This window comes from Triticum dicoccoides, chromosome 1A (assembly GCF_002162155.2).
Source record: "Triticum dicoccoides isolate Atlit2015 ecotype Zavitan chromosome 1A, WEW_v2.0, whole genome shotgun sequence".
NCBI lineage: Eukaryota > Viridiplantae > Streptophyta > Magnoliopsida > Poales > Poaceae > Triticum > Triticum dicoccoides.
In genome coordinates, this window is record NC_041380.1 from 516734332 (window position 1) to 516747114 (window position 12783).

At 44.6% G+C, this 12783-nt stretch overlaps 1 pseudogene; it reads right to left on the minus strand.

Moving 5' to 3' along the window:
* Nucleotides 1-5639: 5639 nt before the first annotated feature.
* LOC119354404 lies at nt 5640-11801 on the minus strand (annotated as a pseudogene).
* Between the last annotated feature and the right edge of the window lie 982 nt (nt 11802-12783).

Here is a 12783-nt window from a genome sequence, read left to right on the forward strand (position 1 = left end):
ATCATATGGATGCTAGCGACACTATCATATACGTGAGCCAAAAGGCGCAAACGGTCCCGGGCAAAGGTAAGGCGACACCCGTGGGGATACCGTGCGTGAGGCCGCAAAGTGATATGAGGTGTTACCGGCTAGATCGATGTGACATCGAGTCGGGGTCCTGACACCCTCCCCCCATTACTGAAGTGCCACGCCAGTGCGGTAAGTTGTTTTACCTCTTACAGGATATTTGTTATATATATATATAGATTGGCTCTATGCGGGATCTAAACTCCCATAATTTTGACAGGACTGGCAGAAGATGGCCGGACAGATCGACTGTCCGGCTCCCTTGCTAGAAGGCTTCGCAGACGCTCCTCTGACGAAGATGCTGACTCCGGCCCCCTATAAGGTGCCGGAGAAGACCAAGAAGGCCAAGGGAGCTCGAAAGAGTTCCCGACGCCAGACATCGACGGACTCACCTTTCGATGACTCTGCGGGGCACTCTTCCCTCGAAGACGAGGAAGAGGAAGAAGAGGCCCCCCACCAACTGGGGTAGACAAGAAAAGAAAGGCCGCCCCAACTGGGGAGGCCGAAGGGTCCAAGAAGGGAAGGACGCTCCCTCCGGACAGCGCTACCACCGCCGATGAAAGTGAAGACGAGTGGTTGCCCAGGGGCAAGCCCCAGGGGAGATCGTAAGTGTTCGGATACCAAAGTAACCCATAGGATTCCTTTGTCGCGTTGCTTTCCCTAACGCCGAACTCAATTGTGCAGGCCGCCCCAAGCCAATATCGAGGTAACCTCGGACGGCTCCCTGGGTGCGTCGGACATGGATAGCGATCCAGTCCCGACGGCCAGCTGTCGGGACCCCGATTCCGAGTCACATTGATCTAGCCGGTAACACCTCATATCACTTTGCGGCCTCACGCACGGTATTCCCACGGGTGTCGCCTTACCCTGGCCCGGGACTGTTTGCGCCTTTTGGCTCACGTATATGATTGTGTCGCTAGCATCCATATGACACAGAACCCGGGCCGACATGGCTAGTCGTGAACCCAAAGCGGCACTAACCTATGGGGACAGGCATACATGATTCACATCGTGCGTGTCGGTCAGCAGCGTGTGAATCCGGGCTGTAGCACTAGGCTAACAGGACTCCGGGGAACCTGGGCTGTAGCGGGCTAGGCAGGACTCCGGATGTCACCACGTGAAATTTCCCCAAAGGGACAGACACAGGAACGAAGTGAAACACATGCCAGCCAGTCAAGTGTCCTGAGCAGTAGTGCTGGGCTAGCAGGACTCCGGTGAACCGGGCTGTAGCGGACTACTATGGCTCAAGGAAGCACTAGACTACATTTCCACATAAGAGAGGCTTCCAAGGATAAACAACTAGATTGTCGGATCCCACACATAGCAATACACGTCACACGTACGCATAACATGCAAGACAAAGGCCCAGAAGAGCCACATAGCATTAAATACAAACAGGGGTCACGTGACCCATCATTCAGAGCATACAAGCAACGGAAGCATTACATGTCTGAGTATAGACAACTACAAAAGGAAAAAGGCTCAGAAGCCTGACTATCTACAAGACCCTCCCAAGGGTACAAGATCGTAGCTGAGGTAACAAGCTACTCATTGAAGTCCAAGCGGTACTACTAGTGAGACAGATGTCTCACCTGCAAAACATAAATAAAGCAACCGTGAGTACAAAGGTACTCAGGAAGACTTACATCAGATCCTATCATACATGCATTGTATCAAGAAGGTAATGTGGGGTTTAGTGGCAGCAAGCCAGCTTTGACTCAGTGGCTATCCTGTTCTATGACAACGGGAAACTTCTTTGAGGTGAGAAAGCGCACACGAGTCCACTAATCACCACCTCAGTACACTACTATGGATTCATCCTCGTCTCCTTACGAGAAGGCCATGCATAGCACTCACACTTGTCTTGAGTATTTTAGAGTATCCACTTAAAGTTGTCTATCTACCACGTAAGCATCCAAGAAGTCCATAACCGAGGACACGGCTATTCGAATAGATCAAGATAACCCTGCAGGGGTGTACTTCTTCACACACGCTCTCTCCACTTATCACCATATACACGTCACGTATCTCGGCAACCTTCAAGCAGAATCCTGGTGAGGGTGTCGGCCATGACCTGACTAACCACACAAGACTCTAGTCTAGGTTTATCGCCTATTTGGGTTGCATCCACAAGGAGATCGGGCCGAGGTTTCGCTCACGGCCCCAAACGATGTGTACAGGGTTCCCGAGCCCACCATCCGGGTGCCACTCGGTACACCGGCCACGTGTGCCTAGTCTGTCCCAAGTCTACCCTGCCGGGTGCCACTCGGTAGAAAAATAGCACTACCTATAAACACCATAAACTATTTGCAACTCCTGGACAGAGATCAAGATGGATAATAAGTCAAGAGGAGTCGAGTTACCGGGACCCAATGTGTGGTAGTAGCTAGTTCTTGGACAACATACACAGAACTCAGTTCTTAGGGACGGTTCCAGTGAGACAACCCACCATGTACTCCTACATGGCCCCTCACCGCTACCTTTACCAAATCGTGTTCACACGCTTAACTCTCAACATCAGAACATAGCACTATACTCCAATTCATTCCCAATGAATCAGACCTGACATACTCTAAGCAATAGCAGGCATGGCATGGCAAGAACACAACATGGCTCAAGCAACTCCTATACATGCTAGTGGGTTTCAACTATTTACTGTGGCAATGACAGGTCATGCGGAGGAATGGGTTCAACTACCGCAGCGTAAAGTAGCAGTTGAATCGTTGTTGTCCTAATGCAATAAATGAGAGCAGGAGCGAGAGAGTAGGATTGTATCGGAATGAACAAGGGGGTTGCTTGCCTGGTAGATCAACAACAAAGGCACTGCTCCTCAGACAGGTACTCTGGATCGGTCTCCGGAGCAGGACCTATCAAGAAGGAACGGTGTCGGAAATCAAACACAAGTATATGCAACAATATGATGCATGATCATGGCATGAATATGTGATGTTGTTGAGTTAATGCATCTAGCATTTATTTGGTTGAAGTCCAAGTTAAGCTCTTAAATATGCCATAAGTGTGTTTTCATATATACAGCATGATAGATGGTTTTTCATGCATGAAAATGATGCAGATGGATAGATTGAATTTTTCTGATCATTTTTCATATATAAATTATTTCAATCTGAGCTACGGTTGAATTTCTATGAATTTTTGAAGTTTTGAATATATTCTGGAATTTCCTGATTTAATTTTAAACCAGAAAATGAATAACTACGTCAGCATTGCGTCATGCCTGCGTCAGCAGGTTAATGGAGCTGACCAGGTCAAACCTGACGTGTGGGGTCCACACGTCAGTGACCGGTTAGTTAACAGGGGTTAGTTTTTCCTAATTATAGAATTAGTGGCGCTAGGGCCCACTGTCAGTGTCACGTTTAGTTAAATGGTGATTAGCCTTAAGCTAATCTCCTGACCCATGGGGCCCACCTGACGGGCCCGCGAGGTCAAAGGGTCAAACCCCACCGGCGTTTAGCCGCCGGCAAGGCCGAACGCGGCGGAGGGCTTGGGAAACGCCCTCCGGCGACCATTTAAGCGGCGGAGACCACGGACGAGGAGTTGGAGCTCGTCCACGTCGTTTGGAGCAAGCGGGAGGCTGCGGGGGTGCCAGAGCTCACCGGAAACGAGCTCGAGGCGGCGGCCGGAGTACGGCTCCGGGCAAAAACGGCCTGCGGGGCACGGTAGGAACTCCGGAGGCCCTCTACTGCCTCCTGGCGTCACCAGGAGCACGGTGACGCGCGGGAGCGGCTGGCTCGGCCTCTGGCCATGGTGGCGCCATGGCCGGCGGCGAGGTGCTACGGCCGTGGTGGTAAAGCTAGCTAGGCGAGGCAATCGAGCTCGAGAAAGGGGGGAACAGAGTAGAGCTCACGGGGAGATCGTAGACGTCGTCAACGAGCTCGGGGATGCGCTGAGGGTGATGGTGCGGTGTTGGGGATCCACGGCGGCCGGAGATGAAGACGACAGTGATGGAGGCGCTCCAGGGCCTCCCGAGGCGCGTGGCTCGACGGAGAGGTAGACGCAGACGTGGCGGAGCTTGCAGACACGAAGAGAGGGCGAGGGGGAGTCGGTGGCTACGGCAACGGCGAGCGGCGGCGACGGCAGCGCTCGGGCGGGTCGAGAGAAAGGGATCCAAGGGAGGAGGGAGAGCGAGAGAGAGAGTGAGAGAGGTGCAGGGCGGTGCGTGGCGTCGCGCAGAGCGTCCAGGGCGACGAGGGGGAGGCTAGCTAGGCAGGTGGCGTGGCGGCACGGCGGCGCGCGCGCGTCGGCCACACGCCCTGTCCTCTTGGTGAGAGGTCAGGGACTACTGGTGTCGGCCAGCTGGCTGGGCTGTCCTGCTGGGCCACTGGGCTGCTAGGTAGGAGGCCCAGGTAAGGTTTTTTTTCCTTTTTCTGTTTCCTTTTCTATTTTTCTGACATTTGTTTTGATTTGATAAAAATACCAAATCATTTTATTTAATTCTGTCAAATTTTGCAGGGACCTAAGGAATTAATCCAAAGCCCACTACAAGAAATATGTCAACTTGTGACCACCACTATTGGTCACTGAATGGTCACAAATTTCCATTTGTGACCTTTTTGTGACAAAAAACATAAGGTCAAAAGCTGGCCGTCATAAACTGACTATAGCGACCTTTCTTCTCGAATGGTCGAAGACGTTTATGACCAAAATACGTCTACTGTGGCGTTTTGTTCACTAGCAACCTCCCCAAGCCACGTAGGCATCCAGCGTGGCAATCTGATGTGGCACAAGATTCAGCCCGGTCCAATTCGATTTTCTACATGGGCCTAGCCCAACAATTTGGCCTTTTTAATGTATTTTTTCTTGTTAATTTTCGCTAGCTACATGGGCTTGGGCCATTAATTCAGCCTTTTTTTCTAAGATGCAGCCTTTTATAGTCTACTGGTTCTTTATTTTCGTCCTTTTTTTGCCAGTGGTCCCACCAATCAGATTGGTCCCACTTGTCATGCCTATCACAAAATTGATCCCACGCATCAAAAATTTCAAAATGTGTCAAACAACCATTATAACTTGTCAGGTTTCCATTTGACGGGTATTCAAGTCACATACACAATCATTATTTTAAACAATCCAAATAGCAAATGAAATTCGTCCAAAACAACACGGCATTAGTCTATTACAAATGTTACAGTATACTACAGCCCGGATAAGCCTACTACTGCCTACATGTACAACACATAATATGCTTGTCTTTGTTGATATGCTTCACAGCTTCGAACTTGGATACGCACTTCACCTGTGCAAAAAACAAGAATGAACATATAAGAATAAGAATGTGTACAGAACATCAAACAGTAGCCAATGAGGGATCCAATAACTTATAAGCAAGAATTGACAGCAAATGAGATGTACATAAATAGTATGACTAACACTAACCAGTATGCATTCATGGAGTGCCTAAAATGTTCTCACTAGCTAGGATTTTTTTTAGTATACAATATACTAACATGTGCAACTCTCTAAATTGATCATAGAAATGAAAACTGTAGGTGCGCTGCAGGCCAGATCATCATATTTGAGCATTAATATTTTTGTATTACTACACAACAACTACAACACTAGTAGTACATAGCAACTAGTAGCAGAACTAGATGAAATAACCAAATTGAGTCTACACCAATATCATCAGGAACATGAGTATAACAAGCATCTTGCTTTACTGGGATACAGTGACACAGCAAAATTACTAGGATACAATAACACATACACATTATTGATTTAACACGTTCAGAAACAATCTAGTGTGCATATTGTATTCTGCAAGGCTTGATTTAACACAATGAGGAACATTATTGATTTAAAACATGTCCCAAGAATGTACTACTCCTGCAAATATCAGAAGAGCATAAGCACACACTACATCTACTCCCCATACAATCACTTGCCAAACTCACAAGAGCATAAGCAAAAGACCAATGCATATTACCCAAGTTTCTTCAGTACTCGAGCATCACAAGGAAAAAGAGCAGTGCATCACTAGTGACTAAGTACAAACTAGTCAGATCTAGATGATATCAAATCGAATCAAATCAGCCACATCAAAGAAAGGAGAAAGTGATACAGCTAAAGAAAAAGTTGGATGGAGGCAAGATAGAGAAGCAGCAGCCAACCTCATACTGCTCGGTCCACAGGCTGGTCCCGGTGGCCTGTTGGTAGCGGTCAAAGATCCCCTTGATCCTGCAAGTAGCACATGAAGAAGAAGAACAAAACGAAGCCGCCTTATAGAGGTAATCAAGCAAGCAAACAAAAGCAACAGTGTAGTACAGAATGTATCACTATAGAAGGGGCATAATTTTGTACTAGTTAAAATTGAACATGGTTTGTACTTCTCACATAAATCTTTACTCTTGTAAATTCAAAGCTATGTTTGATCCCAGATGACATGAGCTGATGATTATAATGTATGACACCCTACTGAAGCAACAAACAACTCCTGACTTATTACTACAAAGAAAATAGTTCTTCCCAAGCCTCCATTTTAACAATGTATGAGTCCTGACATACGCGACCACATTTAGTACATAATGTGTGTGTTTTTGGCCTCGAGCATCTACGAAGTAAAATTACTACCCACAAGCAGCCTTCAAGTTCAGTCTTAGACAAGCCAAAGATTACAATATAAGTGCCAGACCCAATTGTAGCGAGCTATACCGCGTAATACGCCTTCTTGATCTCACCCTAGCCGGCGTCCTTCTTCACGCCGAGCATGTCATAGTAGTCCCTCACCACCATGGGCCTGGTCCCCGCACGCAGCCACAGACCTCAGGGAAAGCTCACCAAACCGGGAACAAATGAGAACCACAAGGATTAAGGTACACATGGTATTTTCCCAGTCTGCAGTCACTAAATAAATGAAAGGAGTATGACGGAAATACAGTAAAATAGTCCAGTTAACTTGTCGATTAAGAGACTAATGAAACCGGTCACTCTAAGCATACTAGAGCTTCAAACCTCAAGCTAAACAGAGTAATACTAGTGCATACAAAACCTCAAGCTAAACAAAATATGCAGTACCTAGGAAGTAATCATCATATTTTCACAAAAACAACATGCAATGCAGACATATATACTCATACAAGAAGATCACTGCCTGCAGTTTTATTTAGATGACATACACTGCAAAAATCTTAAGAGAAAATAAATGCACCGAGCAATTTACTTCATAATTAAGCAAGCAAGTCGACATGGCATCAAATCGAACACAAGCATAAAAGATCTATCAATTTGCATCATCAGTAGAGCTACCCTACAACAGGCATTTCAGCATTACTTAACCCTTCAAATATTTTGTCAGAGTACATGCCACGAGTCTACACTCTATAGTAAACACAGCTATAGCACAAATCTGGGGTACCAACCGTTCAAAAGGACAACAAAACCGCATCTAAACAGCAGGGTTCCAGAAATCACAATACAAAATTGTGCATCTCATAGGTGACTCACACATATTTAATCTCAATAAAACTGGACTAACTACCCAATAATCAACCTCTTTAGCTCCAGTATTTTCAACCTGACCAATTTAGCTCCAATATTTTCAACCTGATCATGACAAAAGTTCAGTCAGGACTAAATATGTTACAAAAGTGCAGGGAAACAAAACTCTAGTGCTGTAGAAGAGTTGCTGCAACCTCCGTATTAAGTACACAAAAATAAGAAGGATTCAATAATATATATACCGGCACAAAAAGAAGAGTTGCCATCAATGCTTCAGTTCTGCACTAGTCGATGCAGTGGTATATATACCAATTCATAGTACTGTCACAACTCCTTGACTTTATAATTTAGTTTTGACATTCACATTACCAATCTGTGTTACCCCAATGAAAGCGTATATCACTATAAACAGTATTCCATGAAAGAGAAACCCAAAGTAGACAACATTTTCCAATGGAGTACAAATATTGACCTCATTTAGTGGTAATTAATGTGTACTCCTAAACAGACGATGAAGGCTATGTTTCAGTTACCAAAAAGTGAAAATAATGTAAGTAAGAAGCATAGTTGTAGTGATTACAATTTGGCATGAACTTTCTCCAGTTGGACAGGCACAATTTGCAGAGTGTGCTCAAACAAGAGGTAGTTATTCATCTCATCAGCTACAATCTTGGCTACCTGATATACCAAGAACTAATGGTTGGTACTGCAACTCTCTCAGACGCGTACTCACTATAAAGAGCACCATGGGGACGGGGAGGGTTGGATGGAAATCTCACCAGGATGAGGTCGAAGATGAACCAGGAGGTGCTGAAGAGGAACACTGACAGGGACAGCAGGAATGGCATGAACTCTAGCCCTCTTCGACCAACCTCTGCACAAGGACAACCACACGCATGGCTCATGACTCAGTACTCAGCGCGTACACCAAACTATTGACTGTGAATTTCAGACATGTGTGCGTGCGTACCGTGAAGACGGTGATCCATGAAGCTGATCGAGACGTCGACGTAGGGCACGGCGATGGCGCCAAGCTGCGATGCCGCCGCCGAGGCCAACGAGGGAGAGGACCAGGACCCCCGCTCGCAGTCGATGGTGGCGACCATGTCCACGACGGCCTCCGTCTCGGACCGCAGGATGAGCACGCCGTCTCGGACAGTGACCACCAGGTCCTTCCAGTGCTTGTTCCCGAGCAACGCGCTGGACGGGGAAGGGGCGGAGGCGTCGGTGAGGACCCAGTGGAGATGGCGGTGGAGGTGCGGCGCTGAGGGTGGGACGAGCGCGGCGGCCCTGTGGCGGAGGGCGCCGACTGAGGCCTCCGGGACAGGTGGAGGAAGAGCAGCGGACGTCCTCCGGGAGGCGACAAGGAGCGGGTGGTGGCGCGCAGGTGCGGGTGGCGGGGTCGGATCTGAATCAGGAGGGATGGGATCGGCGGGGTGGCGGCGATGTGGGAGACGAGGGGGGTATGGGGGAGAGGGAGCGCTAGGGTTCGTGGGGTGAGAGGGTGAGGGAGTTTTCTCTTTTCTTTTTTTTGAGACAAAGATGGGGAGGGGGGGTGAGGGAGAAAGGGCTGCCGTCGGATCCGAGAGCATCCGACGGCGTTTGAGCACGATCCGCGTGACTTGTCCATGGACCAATCAGAACCCAGTAGACGTTATGACCTTCTAAATTGGTCGTAATCGACTAAAAATAAGGTGTTGAGCCATATTTTTTCAAAAAAAAGGTGTTGAATCATATAAACAATTTTATGATATGAGAAATTCAAAAAGAAACATTTTCATTGTGTCACCAAATGTGACATAGTTTTTAGGAAAACTAACAAACTTGGAATTGGAATAAGACAAATATCTTTTAAAAATTGTTATGAGAAATGAGTTTTTAGGGGGGGGGGAATCATTTTGTATTTTTAGAGTGCAAAAAATGTTTACAACACCACTCCATTTTCCAAAACTATAAGACAACATTTTATGTACAGTTGACCAAATCTTTAGATGTAAAATGCTTTCGATCCACCTCTCATCAAAAAGACAAATTGTGTTTCAAAAAAGCATGTACCTCGACATTCTTTTGTTTTTCTTCTACTTTTTCACATGAAAAATTCAAAGAAATGATCTTATATTGACCACAATGGTGCATCTAGGAATGGCAAACAATGTTACCTAAGAATGTTTTCATTTTGTTTGCACAGAAAATTCATTTTTCATTTTTTGAGTGCCCGAAAAGAGGCTTTTTTGTGAAGGACCTGCCAAATATTTGTTGCAAAATTGGACCAAATCATTTTCTAAAATACTAGGCCATACTTAATGCACAATTGACCAAATGGTTGGGTGTAAAAAGCTTTGATCCACCTCTCATGAAAAAGACAAATGTTCGCCGATTCAGTTGGAAGCGGGTCAAATTTGAACTGTAGCTGCCTTGTAGTTTGCTTTTTATTTTTTTCAAAAATAATTTCTAGGTATATAAGTATCTATTTAATCAGAGAAAAATCAAAAGGTTTCCAAGATTCAACCACTAGCTAGGAACGGTCATTCCCGCCGGTTTGACCGCATTTTGAAACGGGCATAAAAATTCAAAAAAAATCAAAAAATTCTTAAACCTTCTTATTGTGTCATTATATGTGGCCAAGTGCCCAGGAAAAATAATAAACTTGTAATACGACAATTATTTTAAAAAGTGTTCTCTGAAACAAGGTATCACGTGTGGAGATCAATGGCTTTCAACCTAAATGATCAATCTTATGGCCACATTCATGTCATAGTTTGTTCAAATGATCTCATATTGTGCACAATGGTAGATCTTCGAATTCCTAAAAAATGTTGCCTAAGGGAGTTCTCATTTTCTTTGGACGAAAAAACCATTTTCCATTTTTTGAGTGCCCAAAAGGAGGTTTTTTTGTGAAGAACCTACCATATATTTGTTGCAAAATTGGACCAAATCAATTTTCTAAAATACTAGGACATATTTAATGCACAATTGACCAAATGGGTGGGTGTAAAAAGTTTTGATCCACCTCTCGTGAAAAAGACAAATTCTCACTGATTTAGCTGGAAGCGGGTCAAATTTGAACTGTAGCGGGTCAAATTTGAGCCATCATGCGTGAAGATTCAAGGCTTTCAAGCCAAATGATCAATCTTATGGCCACATTCTTGGCATAGTTTGTTCAAATGATCTCATATTGTGCACAAGGATGCATTTTGGAATGGCAAACAATATTCCCTAAGGAAGTTTTCATTTTCTTTGGACAAAAAAAACTATTTTTCCATTTTTTGAGTGCCCGAAATGAGGTTTTTTTGTGAAGGAACTACCAAATAAATTTTGTAAAAATGGACCAAATCAATTTTATAAAATACTAGGACATGTTCAATGCACAATTGACACAATGGTTGGGTATCAAAAGCCTTGATTCACCTCTGGTGAAAAAGACAAATTTCCGCCGATTCAGTTGGAAGCGGGTCAAATTTGAACTGTAGCTGCCTCGTAGTTTGCTCTTTATTTTTTCCGAAAATCATTTCTAGGTACATAAGTATCTATTTAATCATAGAAACACCAAAAAATTCCAAGATTCAACCACTAGCTAGGAACGGTCAAGCCCGCCGTTTTGACCGCATTTTGAAACGGGCATAAAAAAATGAAAAAAATCAAAAAATTGGAAAACCTTCGCATTGCGTCATTATATGTGACCAAGTTACCAGGAACAATAATAAACTTGTAATACGGCAATTATTTTAAAAAAGTGTTCTCGGAAACAAGCTATCTAGTGTGAAGATTCATGGCTTTCAAGCCAAATGATCAATCTTATGGCCACATTCATGGCATAGTTTGTTCAAACGATATGATATTGTGCACAATGGTGCATCTTGGAATTCTAAACAACGTTGCCTAAGGGAGTTTTCATTTTTCTTTGCACGGAAAATACATTTTCCATTTTCCGAGTGCCCAAAATGAGTTTTTTTGTGAAGGACCTACAATATATTTGTTGCAAAATTGGACCAAATCGATTTTTTAAAATACTAGGCCATATTTAATGCACAATTGACAAAATGGTTGGGTGTCAAAAGTTTTGATCCACCTCTGGTGAAAAAGATAAATTCCCGCCGATTCAGTAGGAAGCGGGTCAAATTTGAACTGCAGCTACCTCATAGTTTACTGTTTATTTTTTCCAAAAATCATTTATAGTTACATAAGTACCTATTTAATCATAAATACATGGTTTGATGGCGATACGTCGAGGTTTGGGCGGTGGCCAAGGCCCCCAACTCTAGAGCGCGTAAGCTCGCATGCCCGCCGCGTGGTCACCGCGTGACCGTGGCGTTGCCATATGTTCTGGGCAGCCTAGGCATGTCTAGTGGGTTGGTCACTTCCCAGGTAGGTTCTAGGAAGAAAATTATAACATAAGATTCTCACGAGGAGACCGATCGATGCTCAAACATGAATTAGCAGCCAAGTGTTTGATTAGCGGTACAGGAAATATACATGGCTAATGGGCGTGAGTTTTGGCTGAGGATGATCAGTTACTAAGAAGACCGTCTTCACAAATTTTCAGCCCAAAAGGATGAGCCTAGGTGGTACTTGCTTTGCGAACTACCACACTGGACATAAATATGAATGTTGAAGCTCGGCTCAAAATAATGAACGGATTGAGCTGGCATTAGGTGGAGGATGGTTATTTGGGCATAGGAAACCACTGTAGAAAATGGATACTATTTGGAAATGCCAAAGTGGTACTTCCTTCACAATTCTCTTCTATGGACAGAAACTTGGGAAAACTAGTGAGAGAGATTGGATTTATGAAATGAGCTAAAAATTGGTGTAGGTAAGTTACATAGGTATGGTCATGCGCTGGTAAATTTTCAGATCATTTGGGTAAGCCTAGCTAGTACTTACTTCACAAAGCTTCTCTCGAGGTAGAAACTTTGAAAATTTCCTGAGAAAGATTTACTAGGAAAATTGAGCTGAATATTATCATTTGGCAATTATTTGGGTATGGAAGAGTGCCCGAAATGTTTGAGGGTAATAGGAGGGGTCTAGATAACACTTGCTTTGCAACGTACCAATTTGGCCATAAAATATAAATTGAACCTGGGCTCACATAGATGATTTGACTGAGCTGCAATTTGGAGGAGGGTGATAATTTGGGCATATGAAGGAACTGTATAAATTTCATGTCATTTCGATATATAAAAAAGGTACTTCCTTCACAATGCTTCTAGGTGGACAAAAACTTTGGAAATTTGCCGAGGAAGATTTGCTAGGCAAGTGGAGCTG